A 17902-nucleotide genomic window follows, 5' to 3' on the forward strand; every position below is an offset into this window, starting at 1 on the left:
AGTTGTGGTCAACATGGACTATTGACCTTGACTGAGGACACTCAACTTGATCAGGAATGACTAAGAGGTTATGGGGTGTCTCATAAGAGTAAGAACTTATGAGTATATTGTGCCATGGTTATAGGTGGTGGTGCTGGTGTCAAGTGATCCGATAGTTGGAGTTTGCATTTCAATCGACATCTGTGAGGTGAGTTATCCTCACTATATCGATAGGGTCTACGGCACCAAGGCCGACCCTTTATGATTTGCATCCTGGTTTAGGATGGTTGCTTTGTTATTGCTATGCTAGATTTCATCCTGGTTTAGGATGGGTGTTATATTGTTGCTTTGTTAGAATTCATCCTGTTTAGGATGGTTGTTATACTAGAGATTCGTTAGATTGGTTGTTATGGTATGCTACAAATGATTCTGATCTGTTAGATCGGAATCAGGATAGATAGTATGTTATGCTTTTATGATCCATAAGGATTGGTATGTTAGTGACCTGTTAGGTCGATACTCTAGTTACGAGTGAAACTCTATGATTGATGGTCAATGAGATAGATATGTTTGCTATGCGTATATGCCAGTATATGATAGTATGCGTACATGGTTAGTTGCTTGTCGGTTAGGTGGCGGCAGTCCTGCTTTGTGCTGAAGGCCAACACACCCTCTGAGTGGCCCAAGGAGACTGTAGGCCCACGTGGCGGACCAGTCATGCCGAAGGCTCGGGGTAGATTCAGATAGACTATAGGCCCAGTAGGGCGGACAAGTCCGGCCGATGGCCCAGTATGCATGTTGTTTGATTGATCGTTATGGCTGTGGTTTTTTTCATTATGGTGTTGGTATTTTGGGGGTAGCTCACTAAGCCCTCGGGCTTACAGTTTTCAGTTTATTGTTTCAGGTACTTCAGGAGAGCGAGGGAAGACGAAGGCGTAACCGTACCGCTCCTCATCCTCATGATCTATTTTGGGACACTTTGATGATAAACGAATTGGAAATGTTTAGTAAAAACAATTACTATTTGACTCTTTTGTTAGTATTAAATTTTTAAATTTGGCGTAAATTTTTGGGTGTTACATCAGGTGCCGTTGAGGGATCAGGCTCAGGCTTTGGAGCTGAGCAGCTAGACGTGCAGACCAGGGAGTTCATCTCCTCAGAGATCATGCACAACATACTAGACCAGACTCCTGTGATCTTTGTCACGATCAATGAGGGCATTCTTGAGCTTTTGGATGAGAGGTTGAGTGCCTTTCGCACTAAGGTGGCGGCTATGATGGGGTCGCGCAACTGACTTTAAGGGAGTTCAGGGATTATGGAGCTCCCGACTATCATGGGGATTGAGACCCCATTGCGAGTACCAGATGGTTGGTGGATGTCGCCAACGTATTCCGCACCAACAGATGTCCTGAGGGGCACAAGGTTAGGGTTGCATCCTGTCTTCTGAAGGACAAGGCACATGTTTAGTTGGAGGAGGTTGGGAGAGCCATTGGTGATGATATATTCTTGGATGCGATGACCTGGAGTGATTTCACAACCAGGTTCAGGGCCAAGTTCGCACTTGTTATTGAGGTGCAATAGCTTGATAGGGAGTTCCAGGATCTCCACAGACGACAGAGACAGTGGCGGAGATTACCGCCAAGTTTAGGGAGAGGGTCCTTCTCATTCCACAGTATGTGGAGGACGAGGAGATGACCTGGAGTGATTTCGCAACTAGGTTCAGGGATGAGTTCGCACTTGTTATTGAGGTGCAATAGCTTGCTAGGGAGTTCCAGGATCTCCACAGACGACAGAGACAGTGCGGAGATTACCGCCAAGTTTAGGGAGAGGGTCCTTCACATTCCACAGTATGTGGAGGACGAGGATCGATATCATGAGATGCTAAGGAGTGATATCAGACAGTTGAGAGCTGGTATAACTGCAAAACGTTTGAGGATATGATAGCGAGGGCTCGTGAGAGGGAGATTGATTTAGAGATGGAGAGGAAGAGGAAGCCAGAGGCAGTGTCTGACACGAAGGGCTTGGGTAACAAGCCCAAGGTAGATTCCTGAGGGAAGGGCCAGCAGGGTCGAGGCCGCTGTGGCAAGTGCGACAGGGAGCATGAGGGACCGTGTAGGGCGGGTAGTTCGGGCTGCTTCAAGTGCGGCTGAACTGGACATGTCAGCAGGGATTATACTGCTACTACCATCACCACTATAGCAACTGATCTGATTTGCTTTCAGTGCAATCAGATGGGACACAAGAAATCCTAGTGTCCGAGTCTAGCAGCAATAGGACAGGTGATGGCACCAGCTCCTACCACTTTGTGGATTATAGACGGCCAACAAGGTTGGGCTGAGGCGCCAATGGCGAAGAGCAGAGCCTTGCAGTTGATAGTAGAGGGGGCATTGCAGCCCTTGATGTGATTACTGGTATGTACCTTCTTCATTATCTCTTTATTAATTTTTTATTATTACTCATGTTCTGTGTTTTTGTTTATAGGATCGTTCTTAGTGAACGGTATATCAGCTATGGTATTGTTTGATTCGAGGGCTACCCGATCTTTTGTGTCGCTCGCACTTAGTAAGCGATTTAGTAGAGCTCTGGGAGAGCTGGATTTCCCACTTGATGTGGAGATAGCAGATGATAGGACCGTTAGGGTTGCGAGGGTTCATAGAGGTTGTATGCTACGGTTAATTGACGAGCAGTTTTCAGTCGATTTGGTTCCTATTACCCTGTGAGGGAATAAAGTTATAGTTGGTATGGATTGCCTGAGCCCCAATGGGGAAATGATCGACTGCGAGCAGTAGCTAGTGACGGTTCGCTCTCCTAGTGGGGGAGAGTAAGTGATTCAGGGCGAGAGGCCACAACGCGGACCGATTCTTTGATCAACGGCGAGAGCGAGGTGCTACTTTCAACAGGGTTGCACAGAATACGTCGCCTATATCATGGATTCCTGTGGTAAGGGAAAGGCGGCAGTTGATGACGTACCAGTGGTGCAAGAGTACCCGGATGTATTCCCGGAGGATTTACCTAACATACCTCCGGAAAGGCAGGTTGAGTTCCGGGTTGACCTGGTCCCTGGTGCGGCTCCGATAGCCAAGGCACCATATTAGTTGGCTCCTCCCGAGATGCAGGAGTTGTCTACACAACTGCAAGAACTGCTAGACAAGGGTTTTATTAGGCTGAACAGTTCACCATGGGGAGCCCCAATCCTATTTGTGAAGAAGAAGGACGGGTCACATCTTATGTGCATAGATTACCGAGAGGTGAACAACGTGACGGTGAAGAACCGTTACGTACCCACTCCTGAGGATAAATGATTTGTTTGACTAGCTTCAGGGACCGTCTTGGTTCTCCAAGATTGATATGCGGTCAGGATATCACCAAATGCGGGTTAGAGACGATGATGTGCAGAAGACCGCTTTTCGGACCCGCTATGGTCACTATGAGTTTGTGGTGATGCTGTTTGGGCTCACCAATGCTCTAGCCGCGTTCATGGACCTCATGAACCATGTGTGCCAACCAATGCTGGATCGGTTTGTAATAAAATTCATTGTTGACATCTTGGTTTACTCCAAGACTCAGGAGCAGCATGAGGAGCACCTGAGAGAAGTACTAGAGACACTGAGGAGGAAGAGACTTTATGCGAAGTTCTCCAAGTGTGACTTCTGGTTGCACGAGGTCCAGTTCCTTGGGTACCTTCTCAACCAAAAGGGTATTTTAGTAGATCTGGCCAAGATAGAGGCCGTGATAGAGTGGAAGACTCCAAGGTCTCCAACTGAGATTCAGATCTTCCTGGGTCTGGTAGGGTATTACAGGAGATTTATTCAGGACTTCTCCAAGATAGCAGCTCAATTGACCAGACTGACCAAGAAGTCGGTGGTTTTTCATTGGGGTCTTGAGCAACAGACAACCTTTGAGACACTCATGCAACGATTGTGTGAGCTGCCAATTGTCACCCTGCCAGAGGGAGTAGATGACTTCGTAGTCTACTGTGACGCTTCGATCATAGGTATGGGAGCAGTGTTGATGCAGCGAGGTCAGGTGATAGCTTATGCTTCAAGGCAGTTGAAGCCTCACGAGGCATTAACTCTATGGGGTCCGGTGTACCATTTACACGGATCACAAGAGTTTAAGGTACCTCATGGATTAGCATAATCTGAACATGAGGCAGCTTTGGTGGTTGGATGTGGTGAAGGGCTATGATTGTGAGATCCTTTACCACCTGGGCAAGGCCAATGTAGTGGACGATGCCCTGAGCCGCAAGGCAGTGGCAGCCCCGATCCGAGATATCTGTCTGGGGATGATAATGATTACTCCGCTGTTGGAGTAGATTAGGGAGGCGTAGGTCGAGGGCCTAAAGGAGGAGCGCCAGAAGTGCGAGAGGATTATGGGTCGAGTAGCTTTGTTTGATTACGATAGTTGAGGGTTGTTGACCCTACATGGGAGGGTCTAGGTACCGTACTGGGGCGGAGTACGGAAGGTATTGATGGATGAAAATGTACAGAGATCTTCGACCCAATTACTGGTGGCCCTGCATGAAGCGGGATGTAGCTTGGTACGTGGAGAGATGCCTGACCTGTAGGAAGGTCAAGGCAGACCACCAAAGGCCTCGCAAAAAGATGCAGCCGTTAGACATTCTCGTGTGGAAATGGGAGGACATCACCATGGATTTCATTACTAAGCTTCCCAGGACTGAATGTGGGATCGATTCGATAGGGGTCATCGTGGATCGATTGACCAAGAGCGCTGACTTTATACCGATCCATAAGAGCATCTTCGCCGAGAAGCTGGCCGATATTTACATGTGAGAGATAGTGGCACGTCATGGAGTGCCTGTCTCGGTAGTGTCACACCGAGATGTTCGTTTCACTTCTAGATTTTGGAAGCGTTTTCACAACGAGATGGGTACTCGTCTCCTCTTTAGCACCGTTTTCCACCCCTAGAGGGACGGACAGAGCGAGACGACAATTCAGACTCTCGAGGACATGCTTCGAGCACGCGTGCTAGATTTCGGTGGCAGTTGGTATATGTATCTTCTGTTAGCGGAATTTACGTATAACAACAACTACCACTCCAGTTTAGATCAGCCTCCCTTCGAGATGCTTTATGGGAGGAAGTGTAGGACCCCGATCTGTTGGGGTGAGGTCGGTCAGAGGGTCAAGGGGAGTATGGAGGTAGTACTCAAGACCACGGAGCGGATCCAACAGGTCCGAAGCAGGCTCCAGACGGCTCAGAGCCGACAGAAGAGCTACGCCGACAAGTGGCGTTCGGATTTGGAGTTTCAGGTGGGTGACATGGTCCTCCTGAAGGTGTCACACTGGAAGGGTGTCATCAAATTTTGGAAGCGAGGCAAGCCGGGCCTTAGGTTCATTGGTGTGTTTAGGGTTTTGGCCCGGGTGGGTCGGGTTGCTTACCGGTTCGACCTTCCTGTTGGATAAGGTGTCTAAGTCCATAAGTATATTTAGTATGTACTTGACCCGGATTGGCATGGTCCATTTGGGTTGCATCGACATCTCAACTGTTGGATAGACAAAATGAGAAAAGGACACTTACCATTTGTTAATATATTATAAGTCCTAATATATTAATATGAAATCATATTATTTAATTAGTATTGATCAAGAATTAATTTGGAATTAATTTTGTGATAAAAAAGTGACTAATTAAATATATGGGGATTGATTTGTAAATCATTCATAGTGGGCTTATGGTTCATGATTCACTATATTGGGCTAGGACCCATTGGGTGCTCCATGGATACTCAATGGAGGTTATAACCCATGGATCATGGGGGAAATGAAAAGTCATGCACATTAGGGTTTACATGGTGTAACCCTACATGTGGCACACTATATAAAGAGCTCCATAGCTAGCAAAATCGGCCACTATTATTGCAAGACAAGGAGGGCTAACTGATTTTGTGATCAAAGTGTTCTTCTCTCAAGTTATTCTAAGAGTTGTGGTGTTGTGTGAAACACTTGAGGCATCATATTTGAGGTGCTAGGCTCACAAAGTCTTAAGGAATCAAAGCAACTAGAATGGTATATCATTGTACTAGTTTTTATATTACAAATACCCCATGCCATGCTACTTAGGATGTAAACCTTGGAAAAATCTTATTTGCATGAATATTAGAGAAAAAAAAGATCCAACGTTTCTACGGTTGCATGTACACCAAAGGAGTGTTAGAATGCTCAAAACCCATCAATGCTATCAGAGTCTAGGCTTGTTTTCTTTGTATTTGATGCAAAATGCTTGAAAAACTTGAGACTTCTGCAATCTGGACAGTAAACTCACCAAGTCCATGGCAAAATGCATCCTACTCGTCGAGTAGGTTCTTGCACTCGACGAGTAGGATCCCTATGTGCAGAATTTCGAGTTTTGTTGCTGGAAATGGACTAGAAACATTACCCTAAACTGTTTTCGACATATAAAACCTGTTTTTGATGGTGTAATGACTATGTTAATCCATTTTCAATGGTTATTATCAAAATTTCAAGTTTTGATATGTGTTTATATGATTTTTGAAATTGTTGATATGAATGTTCATACTTATGAGTTTTAGAAGATCATAGGAATTATTTGCAAATTGTTTATTAGTGTAATTCTTGATCTTAATGCCTATTGACGGAGTCCATAATTTTTCTTCATGTTATGGATTACCAAAAGTTATTTCTTTAAATTGTCATTAAAGAGACATATGTTACATAAAACAAAGAACCTTCATTTTAATAAACCATTAAACCCATAAGTTATGAATATGAAAGGTTTTGAATAAGTTTCAAAACTTTCCCTCAAGTTTTGGAATTTGTAAAGTCACTTTAGAAAACTTTATTTCCAAACCCTAGAGTTTTAAAAGTTAAAGTTAATATTCAACCCTTATACTTTATAATATTATAATTATATATATATATATATATATATATATATATATATATATATATATATAAGAGCAAGTCAGTCTTACCGTTAGTAGGCCAGATTCACGAAGCCGGTCTATAAGGGGGGTATAAGGTTGTTGCTTGTAGAATGGCAGCTTAATGGGTGTTCAATCTCACCCACCGCTTCCTTGACTGGTGGAGGGTCATTAGTCGAATAGGTAGGACAAAGACTATAATCCTCATTAAAAGTATAATGAAAAATATAAAGTAAGTAACCCTTTTATAAATTCCCAATCTTAGTTACTTTAGGAGAATATGCAATCGGTGCTAACCCATGAAATTACACTTTGTACCTTACCAAGTCATTGGTGGAGCGTGTGTGGGTAACCGACCCACTAACATGGACTAGTAAGAGTGGTAAAGGGTGACTTAGTATAAATCATAGATCGGTGGAGCGCGTATGGGTAACCGGCATATTGATTAGGTGATAAACATTAAGGGTACCAAGTAAATTTTCATGGTTATTCACACCTTGTTTGTGATCCTCGACATCCCATTCACAAACTTGAGAGGGCACAATCGAGATTTAAACATGCCTTTAAAAAGTTCAATGAATCTCAAAAGAATCTCAGAGTTTCAGTCCAATTAAAACCTAATAATTTATTTCATTTTTCATGGTGGAAATTGGTGAATCGTCATTCACCTACATTCAAATATTTTATATCTTGGATTACGGCATCCCTTTTCCAAGTTATAAAGTATTGTGTTGGGTCCTAGCCTTAATATTACATTTGGGTGTCTTATTAAGGATTCTATATCTAATCTAAACTTGTCCTTCTTTTTTTAGATGTCTTCCAACAATGCTGCTTCTGGCTCAAACCCTACCGGCTTCATCTCTCTCATGAACCTTTGTGGGAGAGTCATCTTTGATGGGTCAAACTTTAATAATTGGATCAGGAACATCGGGATGGTCACATGTTACAAGGACAAGGAATATATCCTCGACAAGGAGTTGAAGGAAATTGATGAGTCTACTGCTACTCCAGAGGAGATTATTTGTGGTGTAAACCATTAAACCATTAAACCCATAGGTTATTTCATTAAATTGTCATTAAAGAGACATAGGTTTCATAATGATAATAGTTGCTGGAAGATAAAATCTCCAAAAAAGAATGCTTTTCTCCACTTTCTTAAAGAATAATAAACCGATTACTTTGTGTCTTCTCATCCAAGAGTAAAAGAACTCATGGAGCAAATTCTTCAACAATTTGAAGACCACAATAATAATTCTCTTCTCCTATTTTTCTTCATTTCTTCAACAGCAAAAAAATAATAATCTTTTTAAGAACATCTTTTTCCAGAAACAGATATAACGAGTAGCAGCAACAACAATTTATTTTTTTACTAAGATTTGACTCAACCCAGAAGATAGAACTAAGAATGAACTTCATAAAAAAATTCCGGTTTTAAACTTGAAAAATTTTCTTCCAGGAACACAGAAAAATCACAAGATAATCATCGAACGGGAGTTGTTACCTTGAACTAATCGTGAGATCTTCAAGGTATGGCTCTGATACCAATTGTAGGAACCCATTTTTATAACGAACGGTGGATGCGGAAGTAAGATATATCGATATTAATTGTGTTTTTGTAAGTATGAACATGAAGAACATATTATGAGTTCATGGAACAAGGATAAGAACAAAGAGAGATAATAATATTAATGCATGAAGAACATGGTGGGAGAGAAACTCTCCCTGGGTGGGAGAACCCACCACTTTTCTCTCTCTCTAGACTACATTGTAAGAAGAGTAAAAGTAATCACTAACTAAAAAAAAGTGAGCTAGCTATTTAAGATATGACCAACTCTCCCTTTATATAGGAGGGAGAGTATTTACACCAGAAATACAATAAAGGGAAAATACAACCTAACTATCACTCATTATTTGTAGAGCATTTCCATGTTCCAACAGTTAGTGATGTGAACAAGATGAGTATGGGCAATATTGACACTGATCATTTAACTGCGATGTTTATGAAAGATGTTGGAGGTTCGGCTCCTCCATTGAAGTGCATGTTCGCTTTGTCTGACACGCATCTGTTTTCCACTGTCACTATTGAACACATTTTAGACATAGTCAACAGATGTAAATCCAATGACGATGCTGCAAAGAAGATCTTCGGTGACATGATTCTGTGGTATATCGACTTTTGTCGTACTATTCTAGCTATGATATCGAAGCTGTTTAAAATAGTTAAGAAGACTATTCAAGTTGTGACACATTAATCTCTCACCTCAATTGACGCAAAGGGGAGATTGTTTAGTTATGAAGTGTTGCATCATTAGGCTTTTGTTAAAGTCTATTGTATTCTCGGTTATGGGCATGTCCAACCGCATTACATTTATTACGGTTTACATTATATAGTTTATGCATGCATCATAGTATGTACGCTTTTTGATAGTTTTCTCTTTCATTGTATTATAACCCTAGCACACCTCTACAGTAGAAGTTCTTTATCGAGCTCTTATAAAGTGTTGCATATTAATCATTCAGCACTTCTTTAATTCATTGGTTGTTCCCGTTTTTACTTGTTTTCTTGATTTGCTTGTTAAGAATCTATTCGATCTTAAAAGAGTTTTCAACTCATCAAGGTTGTGCATGAAAACCCTAATTTTTAGGGTTTTCACCCTATTTAAAGGGCCTTAAGTCCTCCTTCTAGCCTCCTTACCACCTTTTCATTGTCCCCTTACCTGAAAAAACCCTAATCTCCCCATTATGTGAGTGTGTGAGCTTAGAAGTCATTTTGGGTGCTATTTTGAAAGGAAACTTGAAGGTTGAGGAGTTTGGATCAAGAAGAAGGCTATAGATCCGTTATCTACTTTATATTGGCAACCAATCTGAGGTATAAAGTTAATACCTTGACTTCTTATTGCTTAGATCTTCCTTTGTGAAAGAAAATGGTCATTTCTAGTGCAAAATGGAGTCACTTTCGGGTTTGAGTTTGTTACAAGGACATGGTTTTAGATTTGGACTCCTCTAGGTCCTCTTTGACATAAAGCCTCAAGATTTATGAAGCTTTGGCCCTTCTCCATGCCCTAAACTTCTTCTTTGACTTACTTTTGGTGTTTTAAGACTTTGGAGACCTTACATTCATGTAAAGTTAGCAAATTTACGTGGTAACTTCACCCTAGAAAGGTAGATATGGAGTTTGGAGGTATGAACTCAACTGGAATGATCTAAATGCGAAATGGTTGAAGGAACTCGACGAGTTGCATTGTCAACTCGACGAGTTGCATAGTCAACTCGACGAGTTGGATGATGGTTTCCCGCTTTCTGGATTCTACATGAACTCGAATGGTTAGCGAGATTACTCGACGAGTAGGTTAGGGTTTTTGCGATAATCTGGATGCTGCATGGACTCGACGAGTTATTTGGTAACTCGGCGAGTTGACTGGGGATTTCGCGACTTTAGGAGTTCTAAAGGAACTCGAGGAGTCTGTAAGCTGCACTCAACGAGTTAGGTCAACATGGACTGTTGACCTTGACTGATTGACTTTGACTTTGACCAAGGGTTGACTAGTTTGACTTCTGAGGGTATTTTGGTAACTTATGGAATTGGATCAATGGTGGTTGTAGATGTCGGTGTTTGGAGTCATGCTTCGGGAGTTTGATATTTCAGTTCCGATCGACATTCTGAGGTGAGTTGTCCTTACCATACTAATAGGGCCGAAGGCGCCAATGCCGACCCTTCTTTTTGGATTGTTATACTGGTTATTGCATGATGATATGCTTAGTGACCTGTTAGGTCGGTATCCTGGTATATACGATGATGCTATGTTAGTGACCTGTTAGGTCGGTATCCTAGTATGTAGGATGATGCTATGATTAGTGATTTGTTAGATCGGTTTGACTGTTTGTACATGCTAGCCAGCGTTTGATATATATATATATATATATATATATATATATATATATATATATATATATATATATATATATGTATTGATTGTATGTTTTGGGTTGGTTTGACGTGGACCTGCTTTGTGCTGAACACCAACATACCCAGGGCAGCCTGAATAGACTCCAGGTCCAATGGTGCATATCAGTCAGGCTGAAGGCCCGGAGAATGGTCCAGATAGGTTGAAGGCCCGATAGGGTGGACCAGACATGCTGAAGGTTCTGAGTGTGGACCACATTGACCGAAGGCCCGGTGCGGGTGGTCGAGTCATACTGCAAACTCTATATGCATGCTCTTTTGTTATGATATGGTTATGGTTTGTATGTCGTTGGTATTTTGGAAGAACTCACTAAGCTTCGGGCTTACAGTTTTGGATTTTGTTTCAGGTACTTCAGATGATCGCGGGAAGGAGAAAGCGTGATCGTGCACCTCCTCGCATTTTTATGATTTGATTTCTGGGATACTCTGATATGAGACTATTTTGAAAACATTTTGTAATAAATAATGGTTTTTGAATGCTTGAAAAAAGTTTTAAATTTTTATGACTTTTATGGATGTTTCACCAGTATCAGTGCACTGCCATTTGAGTTTCTCAATGGTAGGAAATGACGTACCCTGGTCTTTTGGGGAGTGGTCGGTTACAGGGTTATGGGAAGGATTCAAATGGTCCTTCAGACGATGGTGCTTATTCAATAGACCAGGAAGAGGCTGCAGACAGCTTAGAGTTGGCAAAATAGTTATGCCGATAAGCGTCGATATGAGCTGGAGTTACAGGTTGGAGACATTGTTTTGTTGAAGGTATCACCCTTGAAGGGTGTAATACGCTTCAGGAAGAGGGAAAAATTGGGGCCTTGTTATATTAGGCCATTTCTAGTGGTTGCCAGGGTTGGCAAAGTAGTTTATAGGCTGGGTTTTCCGGAGGAGCTTAGTCAGACCCACAACACCTTCCATGTTTCGCAGCTTCGGAAGTGTGTGGCTGATAATTAAGCGGTTTTTTCTCTGAATGATGTTCAGGTTGATGATTGTTTGAGTTATATTAAGAGACCAATGGCTTTCTTATATTGGAAGATGAAGGTCATGCGCAATAAGGTTGTGTCTTTGGTCAAGGTTCAGTGGCAGCATCAGAAAGGTTCTGAATGGATGTGGGAACCTGAGTCGGAGATGCGGGAGCATTACCCTAAGTTTTTCACGGCAGGAAACTTTCAAGGATAAAGTCTAGTTCAACTGGGGAAGAATTGTAACATTAAGTTTAGATGAGAAATTGTCAAATTAAAAATTCAAAGGTTTTGCCCTACTCACGACATGAGATATGTATGTCACGTCGTGAGGATATTAATGAAATCGCGCATCATCTTTAGGCTCACTACGTGAGCACATATGGCTCATGACGTGAGATCAGCCTGAGAGGAAACCCTAATTTCAGGGGTTTTACTATGTATTTAAAGGAAGTTATGGCTAGGGTTAGCCCACCCTCAGTCTCCATCACCTCCTTGCACTCCCATTTGAAAACCTAGCATCCATATTAGATATAGAGCTTCTATGTGGTGATTTAGCTAAGAAGAAAAAAGAGGAAGAGCATCTAGTCCATCATTTTTGCATTCAATTCTCTCCATCAAGAATTCTCACTCCTTCTGGACCTTTTTTAAGTATCAAGTTCATTGCTTTATGAGTCCATAAGCTTAGATCTATATTTTCAGGCTTAATCTTTCATATAAAAGATGATGTAGTGGTTGAAACCCATAAAGTTTCCTACTTTATGGATCTGTAGTGTCCCTTGAGTGGTATAGTTGCTAGATCTGGAATATGATTGAGCTTTAAGACTCTTGCAAGAGTTTAGTGTCATTTCCTTCTTTTGTGCCATAGTTAGTGTATGGTACATGCATGTCCAAAAAGCCACAATTTTTATGATGTTCTGGAGTAAATAAGACACTAGGGAGGATTTGGTTGCTTGGCCAAAAAGAGATTAAGAGTTTCATTATGAACTTCTTATCAGAGCAATTTCACGACGTGTGCACAAGGGTTTCACAACGTGAGGATCACATTCCTCGACATGTTCTGGTTTTGGGTTGAGGCTTTACTGCTATGTGTGTGAGCCAACGGACTGGGGGTATTCCTTTCCGACGAAAGAGTGGACATGAGGGTATTCCAGTCCGATGATTGATTGGACTCTTTGTATAGTGGCATTCCAGTCCGTTGACTGATTGGGTCGGGGGTATTCCAGTCTGATGATTGATTGAACCCAGCATGCAATGTTTGTCTATGTTATGTTGTATGGTGGTACTTTGGGGGAACTCACTAATCTTTGGCTTACATTTTTAGTTTATTGTTTCAGCCAATGACCGTGGCAAGGCGAAGGAGTGATTGTACACATCCTTCGGTGCCATGTTTTTAGAGATTTTATGTTACACGGATCTTGGGAATATTTGTATTTGACACTTATTGGATATGGTTTTCATTTTAAAACAATTGTTTCTTATAAATTAATAATGAAAATTTTTATCATAATTTTTGGAATGTTACATACTCAGCTAATTGTTTACATGAGAAATATTCATCACCTAAGTGTAATACTTAGCAAAGACCCCAACCTATAATCGTTAAATCTTATTTGAGCAGGTGAGTTATGTATATATCTATACGAGTTGACAACCCCAAATGTGGTTGCTAGCAACAACCATCTCAAGTCACGGGTGATAATTGTCTAAACATTATGACATCTGAAGAAGCGTTGTGAGGGGCAACAACTCGTCTGCAGCTCGATTATAGGAACTCATTGTAACATTGATAAACACGCCTAAAAGCTAATAAATATAACACCTATCTTATAAGGCACTACTTGTATTTTAGTTTCCCGTATTCTAAACACTTAATACGATATGTAATATATTACTTTGTAATGAAAGTGATAGTTATGTTATACTTTTGTGTATTGTTTAGTGTAATCAATATCTGTGATCCATGGGACGTCGCACAACCATGCGTTTCCACCACCGACCGAGGGTGTGACATGATATATCTTCATTGACTTGGTTTTAGAGAGTCTCTTGTTCACTTCCACGTCTTCTATAGAGTTGTGTGCTTATACTGATGTTGATTGGGATATCGATTCTAATCATCACAATTCTACTACTAGTTTCTGTATTTTCCTTGGTGATTCATTAATCTTCACGGACTCAGTTTTAGGGTCTCTTGTTCCCTTTCATCTTGGAACAATCTCACTACCATATGCACCATCAGCGTTGCAGATTGCTAATATTTTCACAGACTCAATTGGTGTCTTGTTTCCGCTTCTTGTCTGAAAACTGTCAATAATTACTGTTGTCGCATTGTGGGTTTGAGAGAGTATGGTGAGGTGTTAGCATAATAAACTATTTCCGTATTATTTTATGTTGGACCTTTTGTTTATCAATTTAGTTGGGTTAATCGTAAATTGCTTTCCTATTTATGATCTTATATCAATTTTGTAATTTCAAATTTTCCTTTCAATAATAAAACTCTAGCCATTTCTCTTTATGTTAGTTTACATATAACATAGATTGGTCAACCACATCACAATTTGCATAATGGATGGAGTTTATCACCCACCCCTTCTTGAGAGTGCTACCTTTGATGGTATATTGTTCAAGACCACCCTCCATCCGTAGAAATTAACATTTAATGATATCCAATTATTCCAAAATGCAAGTAACATCCTTTAGAAAACATCAAAACATATTCCTTTCAATTGTTTTCTTCAAAGAATCTACCATTAATGAACCAAATGCATCTTCGAACCACACCCATTTGTCTTGTTGATCAATTAAATTTACTCAGTTTAATTCCTGAGAACAATTATTTAATTCCGCTGGTTCTAAACATAATTACTTTTAACTTTGAATCTATTAGACACTTTTATGTACTTTTTTTTCTCCATAACGTGTGTTTTTTACTTTCGCTCAATGTCAATGTATTTGTACGTATTTTTACAAAGCTATACACATCATATACGTTTCTAGATTTACCTGTCTTTAGAAAATGTTTGTTGGAAATTGGTTAAGTTGAAAACAAATGTGTGTATGTAGGGACTGATATGGTTGTGGTCATCAAGAGTAGGGCAGGTATGAGTCCGATATGAGTCAAAAGAAGGAAAAGGGATTGACATAATTAAATAACAGAATGTAACGTGTGGGTCGGTATGACTCATGCCTCGTATTTTTCTTACTCATCATGTCGTCCAAATTCGAACATTCTATTCAAGCCTTTTCGTTGCAAAAACTTTTCAATGTCACATATCACAACTATTCATTTTTAACGATTCTTTTTCTTTGGTTGTAGCAATTTCGATCCTCGAAATACTAATTTTTTTTGTGTTTACTCTTTGTATATTTATTTCAGTACCATAATTCGGTGTTAATACTAAAGGTTAAAGGTAACAAACCTCTTACACTTTCTAAAATCTTTTAACTTTCTCTTTAAGCTATATAATATGACCAATGGCAACTTAAATTTCATTTTTTTGATGGAAAACGTTGATCCAAATTGACCCATTCCTACGTGGCATACATTAAATTAAGCTAACATGGAAAAAACATGTTAGGTCTTGAACCAGAGGAAAATATATGAGGATTTATTTTCTCAATCGTTTGGAGTTTGCGTAAGCTAGATTTAATGATTTTAATCGTCATGTCCAACTATTCGTTAATAGGAATCAACGTCTTTCCTTTAAGGAAAAATGATGGTAGATAAGAGAAACGATGTTGTCACTTTATAATATCAACCTATATCTTTTTAGAACGGCAATATTAACCTATAACTAGATATGACTAAATAAATATGCTAGCGTTAAAAAATGCATGTTTATAAGCAACCGAATATAAGTTTCTTATTCCAAGGATATATAAATTTATGTTTATGCTTTTGACGGTTGGTTGAGTCATTTTACAACAAAGTATATTTTTTTTTGGAAAGGGAACTTCCCTAACAACGTATATTTTGATACAGTAATGAAAATGTATTTTCTAATTTGTTTGAACAATTTAGGACATTAAATAAGATTGTATTACGTTTTATAAGATCGGAATTCAAAGATCCCATTAAAACGAACTTATATAAAATTTTGTTCACAAGGTCTTTATCCGGTCTATAGTATAGTTTAGTATATATTATAACTTGATTTAAACCGTAAAAATTAGTTAGAAAACATCTTAATTAGAAAATAAAACAAGATCATTATGATATTGTAAATGAAAAATAACACTGCAGCCCTAAGATGTTTTGTATGTTTATTCATTAAGTCACTTAAATTATTTTCGTGCTTTATGAGGGAACAAACTTGTTAGTGACATGTCCATTTAGTCACTCGACCTTTTGTAACCGGTTAATAGCGCCACCTAATTAAATGAAAAACCACAAAGCACCTGATCAGATGATTGACGATACGGCTTCTTCAGTCAACCCCATCAATGCTTGCAATCCCACCGGTCTTCTTCACTCCCTCTTCGGATTCCACCTATACATGATCAGAAGTTCATCTTCATAATTGCTAAGATACCCACTGTCGATTCCATAATCGGAGGCCTGAACGACGGTATTATCAGGGCCACAAACTCCGTTTTGTGGGGACTTACAATAGGAGACGACTCTTTTTGACATTTTTTTGCTCTTAATCATGGGGAACATGATACCCTGAGGTCCAAGATCGAGAGATTTCTTAGCCCATGCTACGCCAGAGTCAGATTAACGAAGGATCGTCGGAGTACGAGCAGTGGCGAGAGCATGGAGACGTGAGAGAGCTCGATACGTCATGGTTCGTGTTCCATGTCAACAACAACGAAGTTGTAGCTGGAGCGACCAACGCTCTTAGAAAGTGTAGGTGAGAAGGAGAGCAGGAAAAGACCGTACAAAGTCTCTCTATTTTTTAGGCGAGATTTGAGGGGTCTATGGGGCGATGGTGGTAAATAAGCTCTCAGAGATGGTGGTCGCGGTAAGTCTGGTCGGTTGACCAATTAACGTTTTCCATTTGATAACAGAGCGAAGAGATTCAATATCAACGGACTTCAGAAGGTGTATTAGGGTTTTACAGGGGAAATGTTACACGAATTTTCTTTTTAGGTTTTTTGTGTGAAGATATGAAGTTGAGAAAGTAAGAGTCGGCATAGCTAAGTTTGATTGGAACAACAACGTCAAGATTAGAGCAAATTTGATTATATCCGGAGGGAGTGAAGAAGATTGATGAGATTGCAAGTATTGGTGGAATCCAAAATTTCTATCACCCTTGCAGCTATCCCAATTCCATTTGATTTTAGTTGTGAGAATTATAGAGTGATAAAATTTTGAGAGAGAAGAAGGTGGAGGACGACGAATTATTTGACTTTTCAAAGTCAATATTAAGGAAAAATGGGTCAATGTCTATGTGTCAAAGGGTAACCGGATTAGCCCTTTATTTTATCCAAAGTGATCAAATTGACCTGGCAAAAACAACTTTAATGATCTAGAAAGCAAGGAAAATACTTAAGGGACAGAATGGGACAATGTGCAAAACATTGTAGGGATCGATACAATGTCATTTTCCCTAATGTAAACTAAAAACATAAGATCACAAGAAGAATATCATGAGTGTGTTCTGCCTAATTTGGGATTAACTGATGAAGTGATGATACTCTATGAGACTTTTTGCAAATTGTGATGCTTAATTTTAAGTTCAATAAAAGAATTTTTAAGGCTTAAATATATAATAAAACTAGAGAAATAAGATGTGGTTGTGTTAAGATCTTAAGATCATAGTTTGAATCCTAAGATCTCAATATAGACCTTGCTTAAGACAAATCCTAGCAGGATCAATATTGGTTTTTACTTATACGATCTTTAAATCATAAGATCTTAAGACTAGAGAAATAAGATGTGGTTGTGTTAAGATCTTAAGATCTTAGTTCGAATCCTAAGATCTCAATATAGACCTTGCTTAATACAAGTCCTAGCATGATCAATATTGTTTTTTACTTATACGATCTTTAAATCATAAGATCTTAAGATCAAGAGCATGATCTAAACAAACATGATAATATATATATATATATATATATATATATATATATATATATATATAGACACACACACAC

At 39.7% G+C, this 17902-nt stretch overlaps 1 pseudogene; it reads right to left on the bottom strand.

Annotated features, from left to right (window-relative positions):
- Window positions 1-16230: 16230 nt before the first annotated feature.
- LOC145067457 (uncharacterized) lies at window positions 16231-16856 on the bottom strand (annotated as a pseudogene).
- Between the last annotated feature and the right edge of the window lie 1046 nt (window positions 16857-17902).

The sequence above is a fragment of the Lactuca serriola genome, chromosome 1 (assembly GCF_051521515.1).
Source record: "Lactuca serriola cultivar US96UC23 chromosome 1, Lser_US96UC23_V15, whole genome shotgun sequence".
Lineage (NCBI taxonomy): Eukaryota > Viridiplantae > Streptophyta > Magnoliopsida > Asterales > Asteraceae > Lactuca > Lactuca serriola.